This window comes from Carassius carassius, chromosome 12, assembly GCF_963082965.1.
Source record: "Carassius carassius chromosome 12, fCarCar2.1, whole genome shotgun sequence".
Classification (NCBI taxonomy): domain Eukaryota; kingdom Metazoa; phylum Chordata; class Actinopteri; order Cypriniformes; family Cyprinidae; genus Carassius; species Carassius carassius.
In genome coordinates, this window is record NC_081766.1 from 18749925 (window position 1) to 18769344 (window position 19420).

At 37.1% G+C, this 19420-nt stretch overlaps 2 protein-coding genes across 3 annotated transcripts in view; one reads left to right on the forward strand and one right to left on the reverse strand.

The window, feature by feature from the left end:
- LOC132155018 (protein FAM110B-like) overlaps positions 1-18380 on the reverse strand; it is a 46837-nt gene extending 28457 nt beyond the window's left edge. The window contains exon 1 of one of the 2 annotated variants that reach the window (XM_059563784.1): positions 18151-18380. The gene's annotated coding sequence lies outside the window, so the exon portion shown is untranslated. The remainder of the gene's footprint in view (positions 1-18150) is intronic. The other variant, XM_059563783.1, reaches the window with a different exon arrangement.
- The window catches only part of LOC132155024 (serine/threonine-protein kinase N2-like), a 328421-nt gene that overhangs the window by 240336 nt on the left and 68665 nt on the right, over positions 1-19420 (forward strand). The window lies entirely within an intron of this gene.

Genomic DNA, 19420 nt, shown 5'->3' on the forward strand with positions numbered 1-19420 from the left:
CTCACCCAGTCTATTCACTAAAACCACAGTCATCATCATAACCTTACCTTCAAAATGCCAAAACACACACACACACACACACACACACACACACAAAATAATAGAGCATTCCCTAGTCGAGCAAACCCTTGTCATGGCATACATACTGAATTCTCAGCTCTGTCCAATATAAAACCATGGCAGGAACAGCAAAGAACTGCAGTGTGAGATATTCCTCTTCAGACACCTTCAGACCAGGATACACCATCAGCAACTGTATCGCTGATTCACTAGTTAGGAATGGCCCAGAGCAATAATAAATAATAATAATACATTTTATTTAGCATAGTGCCTTTAAAAGAGTATGTCTCAAAGCTCTTCACAACACAAGCAAACACAATCCATTCCATAGTAATACACAAAAGTACAGAATAACAATCAGTTAAAAGCAAGACGAAAATAAAAAGTTTTTAGAACAAATTTGATTTCCTGATGTCAGCCAGCAGTGAATTCCACAATTTAGGGGCATAAGATGAAAATGCCAGATCACCCCCAGAATGCAGTACTGAGGAGCCAGACCATGCAGTTTCTTGAATGTTAACAAGAGAACTTTATAATCAATACGGAATCTAACTGGGAGCCAATGCAACAATTACAAAACAGAAGTTATATGATCAACAACCCTGGCCCCTGAAAGAATTCTGGCTGCTGAATTTAGTAAATGTTGAAGTTTGTTAACAAGTCAATACATACAAGATTTTTGAGTCCAGTAAGAAGGGCGTTACAATAGCCTCAACAAGAAAAGACAAAAGAATTAAATGACCTTTCAGAGAAAGACAGCACAGGTTGTAGCCGTGCAATATTTCTGAGATGAAAGTAAGGTCTTAAAGGAAAACGCCACCGTTTTTCCATATTCCACTATGTTCTTCCCTCAACTTAGACGAATTGATATGTACCTCTCCCGTCACTGTAGCGCGTGGCACCACTATGCTAGCGTTTAGCTTAGCACCATTCACTCCTTGGAATCCAAACAGGGTTGAATTTAGAAGCTACCAAACACTTCCATGTTTCTCTATTTAAAGACAGTTACATGAGTAGTTACACGAATAAGTATGGTGACATAAAATGAACTGGTGATTTCCTAAACAAAATCAAGACTTTGTAAAAGAGCATTATAGGACCCCTTTAAAGGGTGAGTTTACCCAAAAATCAAAATTATGTCATTAATGACTCACCCTCATGTCGTTCCAAACCCGTAAGACCTCCGTTCATCTTTGTTACACAGTTTAAGATATTTTAGATTTAGTCCAAGAGCTTTCTGTCCCTCCATTGAAAATGTATGTACAGTATACAGTCCATGTCCAGAAAGGTAAGAAAAACATCATCAAAGTAGTCCATGTGACATCATAGGGTCAGTTTGAATTTTTTGAAGCATCGAAAATACATTTTGGTCCAAAAATAGCAAAAACTACGACTTTATTCAGCATTGTCTTCTCTTCCGTGTCTGTTGTGAGAGAGAGTTAGAAAAACAAAGCAGTTTGTTATATGTGGTTCGCGAACAAAGCATTCGATGTAACCGGATCTTTTTGAACCAGTTCACCAAATCGAACTGAATCGTTTTAAACGGTTCGCGTCTCCAATATGCATTAATCCACAAATTACTTAAGCTGTTAACTTTTTTTTAATGTGGCTGACACTCCCTCTGAGTTCAAACAAACCAATATCCCGGAGTAATTCATTTACTCAAACAGTACACTGACTGAACTGCTGTGAAGAGAGAACTGAAGATGAACACCGAGCCGAGCCAGATAACGAACAAAACTTTGACTCGTTTACGAGTCAAGAACCGGTTGCATCGGTTTTCAGATCACCAGTAGTTCTTTCGGACAGTTCGATTCAATAAACCGGTTGAAGAAAACGGTTCACCGGTTCTTTTGCGCTCGACATAATGGCTTCATTGGCGATGACTGCCCTTGATTCAAGCCTCATAACACTAGCACAGAATCAGTTCAGAATCAATCACCAAATATCACAAACTGCTTTGTTTTGAACTCTCTCTCACAACAGACACGGAAGAGAAGACAATGCTGAATAAAGTTGTAGTTTTTGCTATTTTTGGACCAAAATGTATTTTCGATGCTTCAAAAAATTCTAACTGACCCTCTGATGTTACATGAACTACTTTGATGATGTTTTTCTTACCTTTCTGGACATGGACAGTATACCGTACACACAGCTTCAATGGAGGGACTGAGAGCTCTCGGACTAAATCTAAAATATCTTAAACTGTGTCCCGAAGATAAAAAGGAGGTCTCACGGGTTTGGAACGACATGAGGGTGAGTTTTTTGGAAACAATCAAATTTTATTTTTGAGTGAACTTTCTCTTCAAAACTGTTTAATTATGACGCAAATAACCTCCATCAGCAGCGTTGTCACTGCAAGTCACTGTTTCTGGCATTCTTGGTTGCCCTGGTAGCAAAACTGCATGTTGACTCTAGCCTTTTTATTTTTCTAAAAATGAAAATTCTTTAGGGAAAATGGTTGTAAATAAATCACACCAGTTTATAAAGCATCATACAAAGGCTCTGACAGCTGTTTTTTAGCTAGTGAGAAGACTCTGAGATGCTCTTTTGCATGGTTTTGCTAACATATCTTAAGAGAGTGGGATTTTGGAAAAAGGGGGGTCTAATTCAGTCCTAGGAGGTCTGTAATAGGATAAAGGTATCCTTGGGTCAATCAAGGACTTTAATCTTAGAGGTGCTCAACCCCGTGCAGTTAAACCAGAGCTGATGTGGCTCAGAGAAATACTTCATGCCTTGAGTGCAAGAAGTATGAGTTTTAATTTTGTGTGACTGATAATAATACAAGAAAAATAGTAGTCAGCCAAATCTCCATTCTTTGGCCAAGTATGGTGTAGGTTAGCAAAACAGTTAACATTGCTTGCAGCTCCTTTAAATGAGTCTTTTGAGTAAAGTTGTATAAATTGTGAATTCATCATGTGACATTACTGCTGCATGGTATACATGCTAAAAAAGGACATATGAGCCTCTCTGGAGCCACAACTTCTGTTCATAATTGAGAACTGTAAATTATTAAGGCATGTTCATTGATTATTACTAGCCTGTTTAGCTACATGCAACAAAACACACCTCAAATGGGTACATTTTCCAACACTAGAGCTGAACAACATGTATAATGTGGCTGAGGCTGCATCGGCCTGTAGATGTTTTTCAGCAGGGGGAAGGTTGACTCACAAAAAAGGCCACTGTGACTCAGAGCTCTTAATCCTTCCATAAGCGCAGTTTCATCTTTTCAAGTTGTTCTTCTTGAACACTGTGGGAACATGCTGTGAGAGTACAGCAAACTTTTGTACATGGGAATGTTATTTCCACAGAGAAAGAACATTCAGCTTTGTGCTGTTCTTTCTTATGTCGTTTCAAAGTTTCCGCTACATCACAGCACATACATTATTTAGGAAATTATCAAAAGTCAATTTTATTTTGAATCATTTGCAAAGGTTGGAATTCCATCCAAAATGTTTAAAAGCATTCACAAGACAAATGCATTTAGACTTGGGACTGTCTCATGAACTGCTTGACCTACAACAAGTGGGTCAATGACAAATCAGACTGTACAAGATAAAAGAAAAATCTAATATGCACTACCATTCAAAAGTTAGGGGTCGATAAGATTAAAATAAAAATTTATAAAAATAAAAAAATGTTTTTATGCTCTTTTATGCTGTAAAAGTTTAAAATAACAGTTTTCTATATTTTAAAATGTCATGCATAGAGCTGAATTTTCTGCATCATTACATTCTAGTCTTCTGTGAATAACCAGTATATGTTTTTTAGGGCTGTCACTTTTAGTTCGAAAATCGATTGCACAATCGATCGGACCAACCAAAAAAAGTTTTGAAAATGAAAATAGGGAATCGTTTTTAACCAAATATGTACACTATTAATTGAAAAATAATTTAACAATTAAAAAATATAAATGTAACAAAACTCACAAACAAGCAGAAAAATAAAATAAAGAATTCCAAAAGTATGCGTTGCAAAAGCTAGACAGAAAATACCAGCAATTTTACGCGTCTATAAGACTCAGTGACGTCGAAAGCGACCTCTTTCTTTTGTTATGGCAGCCGTCCCCTCTCCATATATTTTTTTGAGAATGTTGCACTCCTGTTGCTGTTTGTTATTCTGCACGAAACTTCATGCCAATAAATAAGAAATATTGCTGACTTGTGTGTTTCCAGCGCTCTCTTTACGTTCGTCCATTATTTGACGTTGAAAAAGGAAACGTCTTTTTTTTTTAGACATGGAAAATCGACTTTACAATCGATTCAATGAACACTTATGTCTTAAAAATCGAAAATGATTTTTTCACAAAAGTGACAGCCCTAATGTTTTTTCAGGATTCTTTATCGAAAAGTTCAAAAGAACAGCATTTATTTAAAATTAAAAACATTTGTAACAAATTTAAATGTCTACTGTCACTTTTGATCAATTTACTGCACCCAGTGGCGGACTGGGACAGTAAATCAGGCCGGGAATTTGACTCCACCCCAGGCCACCTCTGTTGCTGCTGTCACCACCACCCAATTCATGTGTCCACCAGACTGCTAAACTCTTTGGCTCTTTTAGTTGTTTGAATTGGGTTATACTTAAAAAATCAATCAAAATCCTTAGACTGTGGACGGGCAAAATAATCAAATGAAGTATCAAGAAGTATCAAGCCATTCACTGTCTCTATCATCTTTCCTTTAATCCCCCTCTCTCTCACTCTGCACATTGAGTTTCTCTGCAATATGAAATAATCACTTTCAATAATCTATATTAATTATGCAGCCATCAATTGTATGTCCCAATGATCACAGTCCTACTACTGATGACATTATAAATCATAAAAGCACTTTTTTTTTTAAGAGTATAGCCAGCATGTTTAGTTTTGCTTATAGCTTAAACTTTACCTGTTCAACAGCAGGAGCACTTGCAGCACTAGTGCTACTGTGGCTTCCTTCGTCACCTTAAACATAAATAAGCATTGTACACTAGGCTACATATTGTAGGTTAGAAATGGAAAATCAATTTCTGGTCAATTTTGGCACTCAAAAAAAAACTATCTTCATATGTAAAACAGTGTGCTAGTTTGTCATTAAGATGCTCTTTTAAAACATCTATCATTATATACATTTGTAATATATATATATATATATATATATATATATATATATATATAATTTTATTTTTTTATATAGATTTTATCTGTTGTAAGTCGCTTTGAATGAAAGCGTCGTTCTGCCAAATTATTATGTAAATATTAGGGTGGAACAGTTCAACTTTTTCACAGTTCGGTTTGTTTCACGGTTTTAGAGTCACGGTTTCGGTATAGTAGTATGTGCTATGTTTTTGGAAAAACTATACTTTCAAAAAAGATATATATATATATATATTATCATATTATTAAGAATATTCTAACTACAAGCAACAGCACAAATAAATACAATAGAGTAAAGATACAAATAAAATAAACTGACTTTCAGGGTTTATTTTTTTTAGGTCTTGCATTAGTTTTTAGGTACAGAAATTAAAGTAATCAAATGTAAAACAGCATTGAATTTTGGACTATAAATTAAAGATTATTCTTTATTAAAGTAAAAGAAGCTTTTTAATCAAGAGCAGTGAGTGATTTCTTTGTTGTTGCTGTTCGATTAATATAAAGACTGTCACTTTAAGAGAATGCACTGATCCAGTGTTCGTATTAGTATTGAACAAGAGTGAATGATTTGTACAGGTTTTTTTTTCGTCGCTGTTGTTGTAATGTCTGGGAATCCAGAATGCGCATGAATCAACAGAAACATATATTATTTGAACCCTGTTTGTTTTACGTGTTATTTATAGTAAACCATATTACAGATGTTTTGTCAGATTTAAGTTGAACAGCGGTCCCAGCGCGTGCCGAACCGTGTGTGGTGAACTGAACGGTTCGGTTTTTTCAGTGAACCATAGTAAATATAAATGTAATTCTGACCAACCTGCTCCATTACTGGCGAACATGGCTGGGATTTTGCAGCAACTTGCTGCGTCTGTGGCCAGGGCTTTTCTCATTTTCTGCGCAATTTTCTAAGATAAAGCCTGCCTCTGGGTATTGCCAATAAGGCAGTGCTTCGCTGATGTTTGGTCATGTGGTGGTGTCATTTTCACTCAGCGATCGCCTGATTCGTAGATTCATAAGACCGTCAATTAATTTGCAGTTGCATACCAGCCTATTGAACATCAGTCTGATCAACTGCACAGTGGCAGCCGGCAGGCCAGAATGACCGTCAGGCCACCGGGAAATGTCCCGGTGCTCCCGATGGCCAGCCCATCCCTGACTGCACCCTAAATAAAGTATTAATTCCTCTAAAAAAATCTTATGACCACAAACTTTTAAACACTAGGGCATATATAGTAACATTAATATATTTTCCATAAACCATGAATATATGTAAAAGGAGTGTATACATCTTAGTAATTATTTTCAACTTTTCACCTTTCTTATTATTAATTCCGAATATTTTGTGCATTCCTAAATTTTCCCAATAATAAGTCAAATACATTTTGAACAAAGTAGATATTTATTCAAGTCCCTGCATGTATGAACTGCATTTTAATATATTTTTAAATATATATATATATATTTTTCTTAACTAAATTTCTATCGCTTGCTGAAGTGATTTATTGAAACAGCCCTGAATCAGACTAATCCTGTCATGATCATTTATAAAGAGATTAATTCTGGCAGTCATCCAAATAGACAGACAATACACAGGTATCTCTGCTGCCCACTCCTGAATCACAAAAGCCCAAATCAATCTTTAAAGCTGAACTACAAATAAGAGAAGCTTGCTCAAATAATTGTTTGCAATTAAAAATAAATAAATAAATGAAAATTACGGCATTAAGAACTTGACGTTCATTTGTAATAATACTATATACACTAAATAATGCTGTTTATGCCAAAGCATAAAAAATCTTTAACAAAAAAAAACAAAAACACCACAAGATACTTACACGATGAAAATTCCTTTGAAATCCACACAGAAATGACACATTTCCAAAGTTGACGTACAAGGAAACACAGGATCACAGTACACATCTTTCAACATATTTCATAGCCGGGTTTAGCCCCGTAACGGTGGCAGTGAAATGATAGTGTCCTACAGACTAAACAAAATCTTACAACCGACTGGACACACCAGCAAAGATTGCAGTTAGCCCTCAACCTCTATCAGTCTAATACAGTCTGACTGCCTTCCTTAATCACAGGTCAACATTGAACTGCTTACCCTCTTTCCTAATCTTCACTTTAAAAAAACATGTTTGGGATAACAAGAACTTTATGTGCAAGTCCAATATGTTGCTGCGAGACCATGTACAGGTCAAGTCTTGGCCCACAGAGACGTAGTCCAATTACAGTTCAGAAGCAGTGCTTATAGCAATAAAGAGTTAAGAAACATCTTAATCGCATCAGTGGAGATTGTAGGCCAGATTTCAATGGGATTACAGTGTCATCACCGCTCTCACTGCCCACAGAAAGTTATGTAAAAAGAAACACTACATACAGGGTCACTTTTAAATGTCCTTGAGCCTGTAATGTCCAATGAGAGGAAAGATATGCTAACATCAAGTTGAGATGAAACGTTAATCAATTTCATCTCAGCGTTTATGATACAACCCGAATTCCGGAAAAGTTGGGACGTTTTTTAAATTTTAATAAAATGAAAACTAAAAGACTTTCAAATCACATGAGCCAATATTTTATTCACAATAGAACATAGCAAATGTTTAAACTGAGAAAGTTTACAATTTTATGCACAAAATGAGCTCATTTCAATTTTGATTTCTGCTACAGGTCTCAAAATAGTTGGGACGGGGCATGTTTACCATGTTGTAGCATCTCCTTTTCTTTTCAAAACAGTTTGAAGACGTCTGGGCATTGAGGCTATGAGTTGCTGGAGTTTTGCTGTTGGAATTTGGTCCCATTCTTGCCTTATATAGATTTCCAGCTGCTGAAGAGTTCGTGGTCGTCTTTGACGTATTTTTCGTTTAATGATGCGCCAAATGTTCTCTATAGGTGAAAGATCTGGACTGCAGGCAGGCCAGGTTAGCCAAAGCCATGCTACGACAAAGCCATGCTGTTGTTATAGCTGCAGTATGTGGTTTTGCATTGTCCTGCTGAAATAAACAAGGCCTTCCCTGAAATAGACGTTGTTTGGAGGGAAGCATATGTTGCTCTAAAACCTTTATATACCTTTCAGCATTCACAGAGCCTTCCAAAACATGCAAGCTGCCCATACCGTATGCACTTATGCACCCCCATACCATCAGAGATGCTGGCTTTTGAACTGAACGCTGATAACATGCTGGAAGGTCTCCCTCCTCTTTAGCCCGGAGGACACGGCGTCCGTGATTTCCAACAAGAATGTCAAATTTGGACTCGTCTGACCATAAAACACTATTCCACTTTGAAATAGTCCATTTTAAATGAGCCTTGGCCCACAGGACACGACTCACGACTCACACGACCATGTTCACATATGGCTTCCTTTTTGCATGATAGAGCTTTAGTTGGCATCTGCTGATGGCACGGCGGATTGTGTTTACCGACAGTGGTTTCTGAAAGTATTCCTGGGCCCATTTAGTAATGTCATTGACACAATCATGCCGATGAATGATGCAGTGTCGTCTGAGAGCCCGAAGACCATGGGCATCCAATAAAGGTCTCCGGCCTTGTCCCTTACGCACAGAGATTTCTCCAGTTTCTCTGAATCTTTTGATGATGTTATGCACTGTAGATGATGAGATTTGCAAAGCCTTTGCAATTTGACGTTGAGGAACATTGTTTTTAAAGTTTTCCACAATTTTTTTACGCAGTCTTTCACAGATTGGAGAGCCTCTGCCCAGCTTTACTTCTGAGAGACTCTGCTTCTCTAAGACAAAGCTTTTATAGCTAATCATGTTACAGACCTGATATCAATTAACTTAATTAATCACTAGATGTTCTCCCAGCTGAATCTTTTCAAAACTGCTTGCTTTTTTAGCCATTTGTTGCCCCCGTGCCAACTTTTTTGAGACCTGTAGCAGGCATTAAATTTTAAATGAGCTAATTAAGTGGATAAAGTGTAAAATTTCTCAGTTTAAACAATTGCTACCTTATCTATGTTCTATTGTGAATAAAATATTGGCTCATGTGATTTGAAATTCCTTTAGTTTTCATTTTATTAAAATTAAAAAAACGTCCCAACTTTTCCGGAATTCGGGTTGTATTATATAAGGCCATGCAATTTGGTAAAGAGTAAAAAAAATAAAATAATTTGGCATCAAAGACAGTGATTCACATGCAACAGCTAGTGACTCACTTAGAGCTGTACCAAAAACTGTGAGAATTTTGCCATTTTGTGACCGAAAACAATATTGTAAGTTTTCTAATGTATGAAACAAAATTGAGTGAGAAATTAATATCTAATATCTGTCTATGCCCTGAAGAGGTAGTCCAGGAAATGCCTATAGCTGCAGCTGAATAAACAGAAGACTGAACTGCTTTCACTGATTCAACGTGACTAATAAACACACGACTAAGGCAATATGGTTTATAATTTTCATCATAATAAATATATCTATGATGAAATGCTAATCAACATAGCCATTATAACAGCTTAGAATACAGTGAAATATTGTGTGCCTTAATTATTCTAAGAAGCCACATCATCTCACAGAAGAATTTATTTTTAAACACTCGACTGATGTTACGAAGTGAATTTGGAGTATAAACATTTTATTAAATGTGGTATTTTCACGTGCTCTCAGATTTACTACACAGAGCCATAGTTCACTTAGAAGATATGCAAACAGCTGTCATTATCGAGAACGATTTCGTCAATTTCATAATCCTACAATTATATCGTCTGCGATCATGAATGCCATTTTGCATTGCTTTTTAGAGATGGAGATTTACTGCTAATCACAGAACCGGCTTTACTCACTAAATTTGCATGACAATCGCAATAAATCTTGTTGAATTAATTGTGCAGCCCTACTTTACTTCAATTTTTATCATAAAGCAGCTTCAGTGTGTTCATGTGGGTGACTGACCTCGACAGCCTGAACAGAAGAAATTAACCGCAGAAGATTTCAGAATCAGAAATCAGAATCAGAAAGAGCTTTATTGCCAAGTATGCTTGCGCATACAAGGAATTTGTTTTAGTGACATAAGCTTCCAGTAAACAGAGACAACAACACACAGACAAAAAAAAAAAAAAAAAAAAAAAAAAAAAAAAAAAAAAAAAAAAAAAAAAAAAAAAAAAAAAATTTACAGGAGATTTACAAATTGGCAAATAAATAAGTCTATAAACAATTGTGCTATAAATGATAATGGAATAGGATTGAGTGAGATGCAGGAATGTTCTAGGATGGAGGGGTAACAAATAAATATAAGGATATTGCACATTTTTGCATAAGTTTAAGTGGGAAACATTTCCATGTCAAAGAAGGCAGAGTTCCAGAGCATATCGACTTAGTCCATAATCACCACGGACCAATGGTAGTCAAAAGGTTTTAGTGACCAGAGTAAACTTTTGCTTGAATTTCTTATTTTATCTTTGCTAAAATTTTGTTCAAAATATATCGGACCCTTTATAAATAATGTCTTAATAAAATACAAAAAAACTTTGTATAAAGGGATAGTCCATGCAAAAATGAAACTTCTATCATCATTTACTCTCCCTGTTGTTGCTCACACTTTGCTTTATTTACTCTGCATTAAATCACAATTGTGAGTCACAATTCACTAAACTGTGCTAAATCAGCCCAACCAAACATTCATTTAATGATCTCCTTTTAAGCTCTTCACGAGACAGAAAGTCATATTGGTTTAAAACAGTATGGGGGGAAGAATTAATGACAATTTTCATTTGGCAGAACGTATTTAATATTTTCTCGAAGGGCTGGGGATAGAATATATAATTATCTCAATAAAAATAAGGTCAAAGGAAAGTTACCATCATTAAAGAAAAACAAACATTTAGGTGTTTGCACAGGCTATATATCTGCATTCTGCCAATACTGTGCCACCAGAGAGAACTGGCATTTGGATAGTGCTAATGCACTGCCACTTGAACCGACCCCATGGGGTTGAGCACAATTTTACTCAGGGCAGGATTATCTGAGACCGAGTGATTTATACGTCTGCACAACCTCCAGGGTGCATTAACTGGACACGTCATCATGTATTTGTTGCTAGATGCCCAGCGAGTGAGCTAATAAAATAACAGTCTAAACCCATCCCACAACAGTCCATAGCATGAGGGTATTCGGAAGAATACTGCACATTTCATATAATGTAAAGCAGCTGTTAGCAGCTAGCTCACGTAACCATTCCAGAAAGAGAAATAATGCCAAAACATAGCACAAACAGTGCCAAGTAAATAAGCACCTGAAATGAGATGACAGCAGAGATTAATTAATCTGTTCTCTAGTCTAGCACACTCTGGACAATGTAAAATAGGTCAGTGTTTGAGTGTCATGCTTGGCCTCCCGACAATGCTCCTAACTATTCACCGATCAGATTATTCTTTTTTATTATTCCTTTATTGTTGATCTCTATAAAAGCAGTCATATGAACACAAGCTGGCAGATGATGCAAGCTGCAGACATTTTATTAATTCTGCTAGACATGCTGCACTAATAAGTGAGTGATGGGGAGAATCTTTCATTTTGGCTTGAAGCCTTGGGAATTTAAGTATTCATAAAATGGCGGGAGAATGTGGCTGACACTCCCTCTGAGTTCAAACAAACCAATATACCGGAGTAATTAATTTACTCAAACAGTACACTGACTGAAGATGAACACTGAGCCAAGCCAGATAATGAACAAAAGACGGACTCGTTCTCGACACGATAACAGCTAGTCCATATCCATCACCTCTTAGCCGGTAAAAGCAGGATATTATAATTCTGCCTCAAATAAAGATCATCACCCATGGAGAAACCGATTGAACGATTTCTAATAATCCTCCCGAAGTGGGAGAAGGAATTTGACCTGGCACCCGGCAGCAGTTTCCATCTGCTGTGGAGCACCTCCATAGGACTGCTTTCATCAACACCTTCTGTTGAGCTCTTCACACTCACAGCTGTGTGGCCTTAATCCTTCATCAGCTGACCCAGCGTTGGGCCACTTTAATTGCAAAAATATTTCTCAGGAGCCTTTAAACAAGATGCAATTGCATTTCCTTATGATAGGAGTCGACCAGGCCTGTGCTGGAATAAGTGCTGAGAGATTCAATAAAGGCCTGATCTGCTGTGCTTACGCAAGGATGTTATTTGTTGATGCTTTCTGTGAAATCAAAGCAATATTTAGTAACAGGCCCTGTAAAATGTCTGCAGCAGTTATGTAAGAGCAGGGCCTCTAAATCTATGAGCCCAAAACAGGACATTAAAAAAAGCAATAAAACCATAATGGTTTGAGGTTGTAGCCACATAATTGGGTTACATGACGAACACAATAATAGTGGACCAATAGCCAGATGGCCCAAGATCAGGGAGTGGGATCATATTATGTTCGTTGAACACATGTTTTTATGCCTATAGAATTACTGATGAGTGACACTGGCTAACTGGTTAAATCTTTCACCTAAATTTGATATTTTTAACATTGCTACTTTAATTAGCAGTTGGTTGTGATTTTACTGTTAGACAGTAAAACCCAGTGTTCCTGCAGTTCAAACGCTGGGAGCGCTGGGATAGCAACACCAAGGACATGGGTTCCATTTTTAAGGGAATGCCTGAACTGATAAGCTGATAGCCTAATTATTTTTACTATTAACTAATAATTGCTTTTAAGATTCTACAATACTTTGTCTAAATAATTAAAATAGAAAAAGTATCTATATTTATAGTTAAATCAATGTAAAAAAACAAATCTATACATTTTAACTACTAATGTAGACAATTTTCTAAAAGTCAGAAAGTGAATCCATAGGCATTTAGGCAAAATATTATAATGTAAATTATGAAAAATTGATGTTCGTTCTGATATTAAGTGAGCATTAGATGATGGCAAAGGTAAACTAAATATAAAATATGGGAAATTTACATTTAACATTACATTTAATCATTTAGCAGACGCTTTTATACAAAGCGACTTACAAATGAGAACAATAGAAGCAGTCAGGTCAACAAGAGAACAACAACAGTGTACAAGTGCCATGACAAGTCTCAGTTAGTCTAGTATAGAACGCATAGGTAGGGTTTTTTTTTTTTTTTTTTAATAAAAAGACAAGAAAAGGAAAAGTGCTAGTGTTAGTTGGTTAAGTGCAGGCGAAAAAGATGAGTCTTTAGCTGTTTCTTGAAAATGAGTAAAGACTCCGCTCTACGAATTGAGATTGGGAGGTCATTCCACCAGCTGGGCACAGTCCAGGAAAAGGTCCTTGAGAGTGATTTTGAACTTCTTTGGGATGGTACCACAAGGCGTCGATCACTTGCAGAGCGCAAACTTCTGGAGGGCACATAAGATTTAACCAATGAGTTTAGGTAAGTTGGTGCCGTGCCAGTGGTCGTCTTGTAGGCTAGCATCAGTACCTTGAATTTGATGCGAGCAGCTACTGGTAGCCAGTGTAACCTGATGAGGAGCGGAGTAACGTGAGCTTTTTTTGGCTCATTGAAGACAACCCTCGCTGCTGCATTCTGGATCAATTGCAGAGGCTTGACAGTACATGCAGGAAGGCCCGCCAGGAGAGCATTACAATAGTCCAGTCTGGAGAGAACAAGAGCTTGGACAAGAAGTTGGGTTGCTTGCTCTGACAGGAAGGGTCTAATCTTCCTAATGTTGTATAAGGCAAACCTGCAGGACCGGGTAGTTGTAGCAATGTGGTCTGTGAAGCTTAACTGATGATCCATCACAACTCCTAGGTTTCTAGCTGTCCTCGAAGGAGTGATGGTTGATGAGCCCAGCTGTATAGAGAAGTTGTGATGAAGCAATGGGTTAACTGGAATCACCAGGAGTTCTGTCTTCGTAAGGTTAAGCTGATGGTGATGGTCATTCATCCAGCTAGAGATGTCACTCAGACAGGCTGAAATGCGAGCAGCTACCATCGGGTCATCTGGTTGGAATGAGAGGTAGAGTTGGGTGTCATCAGCGTAGCAGTGATAAGAAAAGCCATGCTTCTGAATGACAGATCCTAATGATGTCATGTAGATTGAGAAGAGAAGTGGTCCAAGTACTGAGCCTTGAGGAACCCCAGTAGCAAGGTGGTGTGACTTTGAAACATCACCCCTCCAAGACACACTGAAGGATCTGTCAGAGAGGTAGGACTTAACCCACAGGAGTGCTGTTCCAGAGATGCCCATCTTTCTGAGGGTGGACAGGAGAATCTGGTGATTAACAGTGTCAAAAGCAGCAGAAAGGTCCAGTAAGATGAGTACCGAGGAATTTGAAGCTGCTCTTGCCAGTTGCAGGGCTTCAGTAACCGAGAGCAGAGCAGTCTCAGTTGAGTGGCCACTTTTGAAGCCAGATTGGTTGCTGTCCAGGAGGTTGTTCTGTACAAGGAACATAGAAAACTGGTTGAACACCGCTCGCTCAAGTGTCTTTGCAATGAATGGAAGAAGGGATACCGGTCTGTAGTTTTCAAGAAGCGTTGGATTTAGAGATGGTTTCTTGAGCAGTGGGCTTACCCGAGCCTGCTTGAATGCTGAGGGAAATGTTCCAGAGTGAAGAGAGGAGTTGATAACGTGAGTAAGCGAAGGTATGACTGAAGAAGAGATCGCTTGAAGGAGGTGAGTGGGGATCGGATCAAGTGGACAAGTAGTAGGATGATTGGACAGGAGAAGTTCGGAGACATCCATCTCTGAGAGTGGGGAGAAGGAGGAGAAAGAGTGTGCATCGGTCATTATGAAGTTGTCCTCAGTCTGCGGTGTGGAGAATTGGCCGCTGATGGATCTCGTCTTATTTGTGAAGAAAACTGCAAAGTCGTCCACTGTACGCGGTGTACATGTACACTGTACATTTATTTAACATTTAATTCAACTGAGCAAAACAGCCAGTAATTGATATAAGACAAATATATTATGTATCCCTATTTGATATGAAGAAAAATTTATATTCAATGAAAAACAATATTAATTGAATTTAATTTCTCCATCATATAAAGTATGTTACTTAAAATAAAATGTAAAAGTTATGGCAGTGAGGCTGATAATATTATTAAGGCAAATACAAATCTGACCTGACTGGATCAGCAGAAAAAATAAATCATTATTTTTGTGCCCTGTAGACTTCAGAAGGCGTACAGTATTTGTAGACGGACAAAAGAGCAGCGGTTCTGCAGACAGGACACCTGCACTCATCAGCATCATATCAAGCTCGACATCTTTGTATTTTCTGTTGTATCTAACACCCACCTACTCTGAGGAACCTTTAAAGCAGACCAGCGGCAGAAAGAGGAATATGGCACCTATGTATATATCCACGTGCACCTACTCTCAGACACAAACACACGCCACATTACAAAAGCCTGCTGGGGGTCAGGCTATGCAGCTGCGGCTCCTATTGATGTGAAGAATCAGACAGATGGGCCTAAACTGCCCCAGGAGAATAAACAATATAAAGGCAACATGAAACCACAATAACGCAACCTGGACACAAAAGTGTTTCATCATCATCACCACTAAGAACTACTTGGTCAGACGGTGTTCTTGTGAAATCAGTCAAGCTACTGGCCATGTTAAATGGATATCCATTGATTTTTATTATAAAATCTCAGTGAACAATGGCATTTACATTTGTCACGTTTAGTGTGATTAATTTGAATAAATTAATAAAATAAATCTAAGGTTTAAGCTTAGGGCCAACTACAGTGAAAGTACAATCACCTCCATTTCAAACTAGATCTGAGAACCATCAACAAGCACCCGGTTGTTCGATATCACATTTGTAGCAAAGAGAAGGCTTCTCAAAATGAAAACACTCAAATGAAGTACAATAAAATTGTTACAGTTGTCTTTGCATATTAATCTGATGAAGCATTTTAAAACATAATACATATACAAGGCATGTAAGGAAATGCATGATAGACACAAATCAACTAGGCTGCATGAAGGGAGCAAGTTGAATTCTGCCTCAGATTTCGCAAGGGTTTAAAAGGCTGATATACCTACTGGATTTAATTACTCATGATTTATCCTGTGATTCCCTGCCTGTACTGTTAGATGATGGAAAATGCTCAAGACAACAAAAGTAACCCACTGGATCATCCGCTTAAATTATGACTGGCTCGACCATGTAATGCAAGGTGCCAACATGATGGCAAAATCTGTCAGCTATTCATAGACCACTTCACTAATGTTTTTAAGACAAAGTGGAGACTGTACTACAGTCCTTTATTTCCTCAAACCCTGAGAGCAGTGGTAACTGCATTTTCATCTGTTACCTCTAAACACAGTTCATTTCCGCATCTCTGCTGAAGTCATCATGACATTCCTCATATAATCATGGTTTTACAATCCCAAGACACTGTTCCAGCTCTGCTCTTTTCATTCCATGTCCCTTCTTACACCACCGAAGAAGACAGAGCACTACATTCCTGTTGCGTTGTTACCAACTTCTGTAAGTTTGATGCAATGTAGCTTGTAACCAAAATGCAAAATGGGCAAGCGGCCTTAATAAAGACATAAAGTTAATAAAGAATTAATCTCACATTACCTAAACCAGCTGTTTTGATTTAAAACCTAGCTTTCGGCAAAACATTTTTTAAATTGTTTAATGTATAGCCAAAAAGTAACAAAAATGTCCTTAAACCAAACATGACATGAATTAATATTATCATGAATGATATGAATTAAGCTTGCAGATGATTCTAAGAAAAGTCCAGCATACATCACAGGAGAGAAGTAGTTTCATCTGATATCTGGTGTGTGTATATAAATGAAACCTATGGTCAATAACATGCACTTAAGGAACAGATGCATGTTACAAAATTGTATGGTTAGATGTGTGTTTTTTTGCATTTAACATTGTTTCCCTGCTATCCATAAACTGTGACCTACCAGTTGAGTTTAAACTGACCAATTTTATTCTGTGAACCAACAAAGTTTGAATTTAAAAGTCACAGTTCGTTCCTTGTGCTTAGAACAGCCATTAGTCTGTGGTTGTTCAAACTGAATGGCCTAAAATAGTGACATTTTGGCTAATGACTAATGCTCGAAACAAGAATTTTAACTTTGTATGACCATACCCTTAAGCAGCTATCCTAATCCAAACAGACATTATACTATACTCAAACAGCCTTTAAATCTGGTTTGAGCAGCTGTATTTTATTCAAGTACTTTTTATAAACACAACAGGTCAGATAGGGCCACAATGACAGGCACCCTGTCAAATCTTGGATGTCTGGATGACTTAAACAAGCTGTCATTCTGGCTCATCTGATACCCTTCAAATCTCTAGTTTAGAAACACATAAGCAACATCTACACAGTATAAAACTTGAGGCACAAGCATATGGACAGAGTCGAAAGAACAAGGTATTTGTGAGTCTGTGTGCTTGGTATGCTGGAACTTCATTAGTAACGGTCCTGATAGACAATCAATTACAAGAAGCCAGACTCATGCATCTACACTATCAGACAGTTACAACAGAGAAAACAAACTCATATGTGGAGAGAGAGAGAGAGAGAGAGGAGAGAGAGAGAGAGAGAGAGAGAGAGAGAGAGAGAGAGAGAGAGAGAGAGAGAGAGAGAGAGAGAGAGAGAGAGAGAAAGCCTCCTGTTACTTGAAGCGCATGTATTGTCTGTCTGCTCTGTAATCCATGCGTTTTCAAGACAGCAACATTTCCACCTTTTGATGTAAAATGCACTTAAGTAGAAGAATATAATGCAAACACCGGCTATACTTAACAAAGTACTCTTCATATGTGCTGCTTATACATAAAAATAACTGAAGATAAGCACATTGCTGCAAATCACATGCAACATGTCATTGGCAGTGTTCACGTGCATGGAATTTGGATGTCTGCAGTTGAACAATAGGTGAAGGATGCTAGACTGTTATTGAATGGGCTGTAATGAGCTCTAAACAGACACTGGCGCATGCTAAATACAGCGTTAAATAAAATGACATTTACAACAAAGAACTCACCTTTCTGATCTGAGCGTAAACACTTCAAATGAATGAGGATGCTGCGGTATATTTCCGTGCTCATTCGCTGTAGACTGGAGCTGAAAACCTTGCGTTGGGCAGCACCTACCAGCTTATTGAATCTCTTTGCATCATGAGCCTTGGATCCAGAATAGACCGTTGTGCGAAAGAGGGGGAATTGGTCAGATTGTATCATTAAATCTTAACAGTATTAGTTGATGTTCAGTTTCACATTATAAAAAATAATAGAATATATAAATAATAAACCGATCAGACATTCAACATGTGGACTCTTTGTACAATGACTCTTCGGTTCTAAATTAACAGTTCACCCCCGTTTTCAATATACCTCGGTCCAATTTTCTTAAAGGGGCCGCTACGCTTACCACGCACAGCTGACGATTTGTGGTCCGTTACATGAAATGTCAAATATAAATAATGAACTTGACCTCTGGGTAAAATTATTAGTGTTAAACACACTGATGCTTTTAAACTGGTGTTTCAGTTGTTGTTGTTTTTTACAGTATTTTAATATTTTAAGAAAGTTAAAAAGAAAAAAACTATGAGACGATAATGAGAGTTGATAATTGCTTACACCTTAATGCTTATACATTTAGACATAATTAACTTATGCATTAATTTCCATATTATTATAATTATTATTATTATTATTTGGAAAAATTATTTTGTACATATTAACCATAAATCTTCATTTTAATGCATTGTGATTTCGTCAATAATTTGCATCTGCAGTGCCTTGGCATGTTTTGGTTTGTTTTATTGAGTCTCTGTGTCTGACAAAAACCTTATAAGACACATTGTAAGATAAATCAATTGCATGAGTCATACCACTAATAAAGTACTAAAATATTTTTTCAGTGGTCTGAATAATTCAGCTTGTTTAAAGAACTAAGCATCTTTTTTAAAGTACTCATATCTCATCATACTTCTAAACAAAAACAAAAAGAATAAAAAGGGGGGTGGTATCTGTAAAAATGTAGCAGAATCCATAATTTTGTAATATAACATTTGCTGCTATTGTTCCTGGCACATGCTTTTACTGGTTAATCTGAAGAACTACTCAAAGTCTTTGAAACTATGGTTAAATGAAAAGATACTATAATAATTTATAGAAAATACTATAATGTTTTTGAATAATATACTATAGTAAAGTACTTGAATTAATTTGTTTTGGTAATTCTATGGTTGCTGTGGTAATATAACAACTATAGTAATATAAACAAATTACTTTACCCAATACTGTAATAAG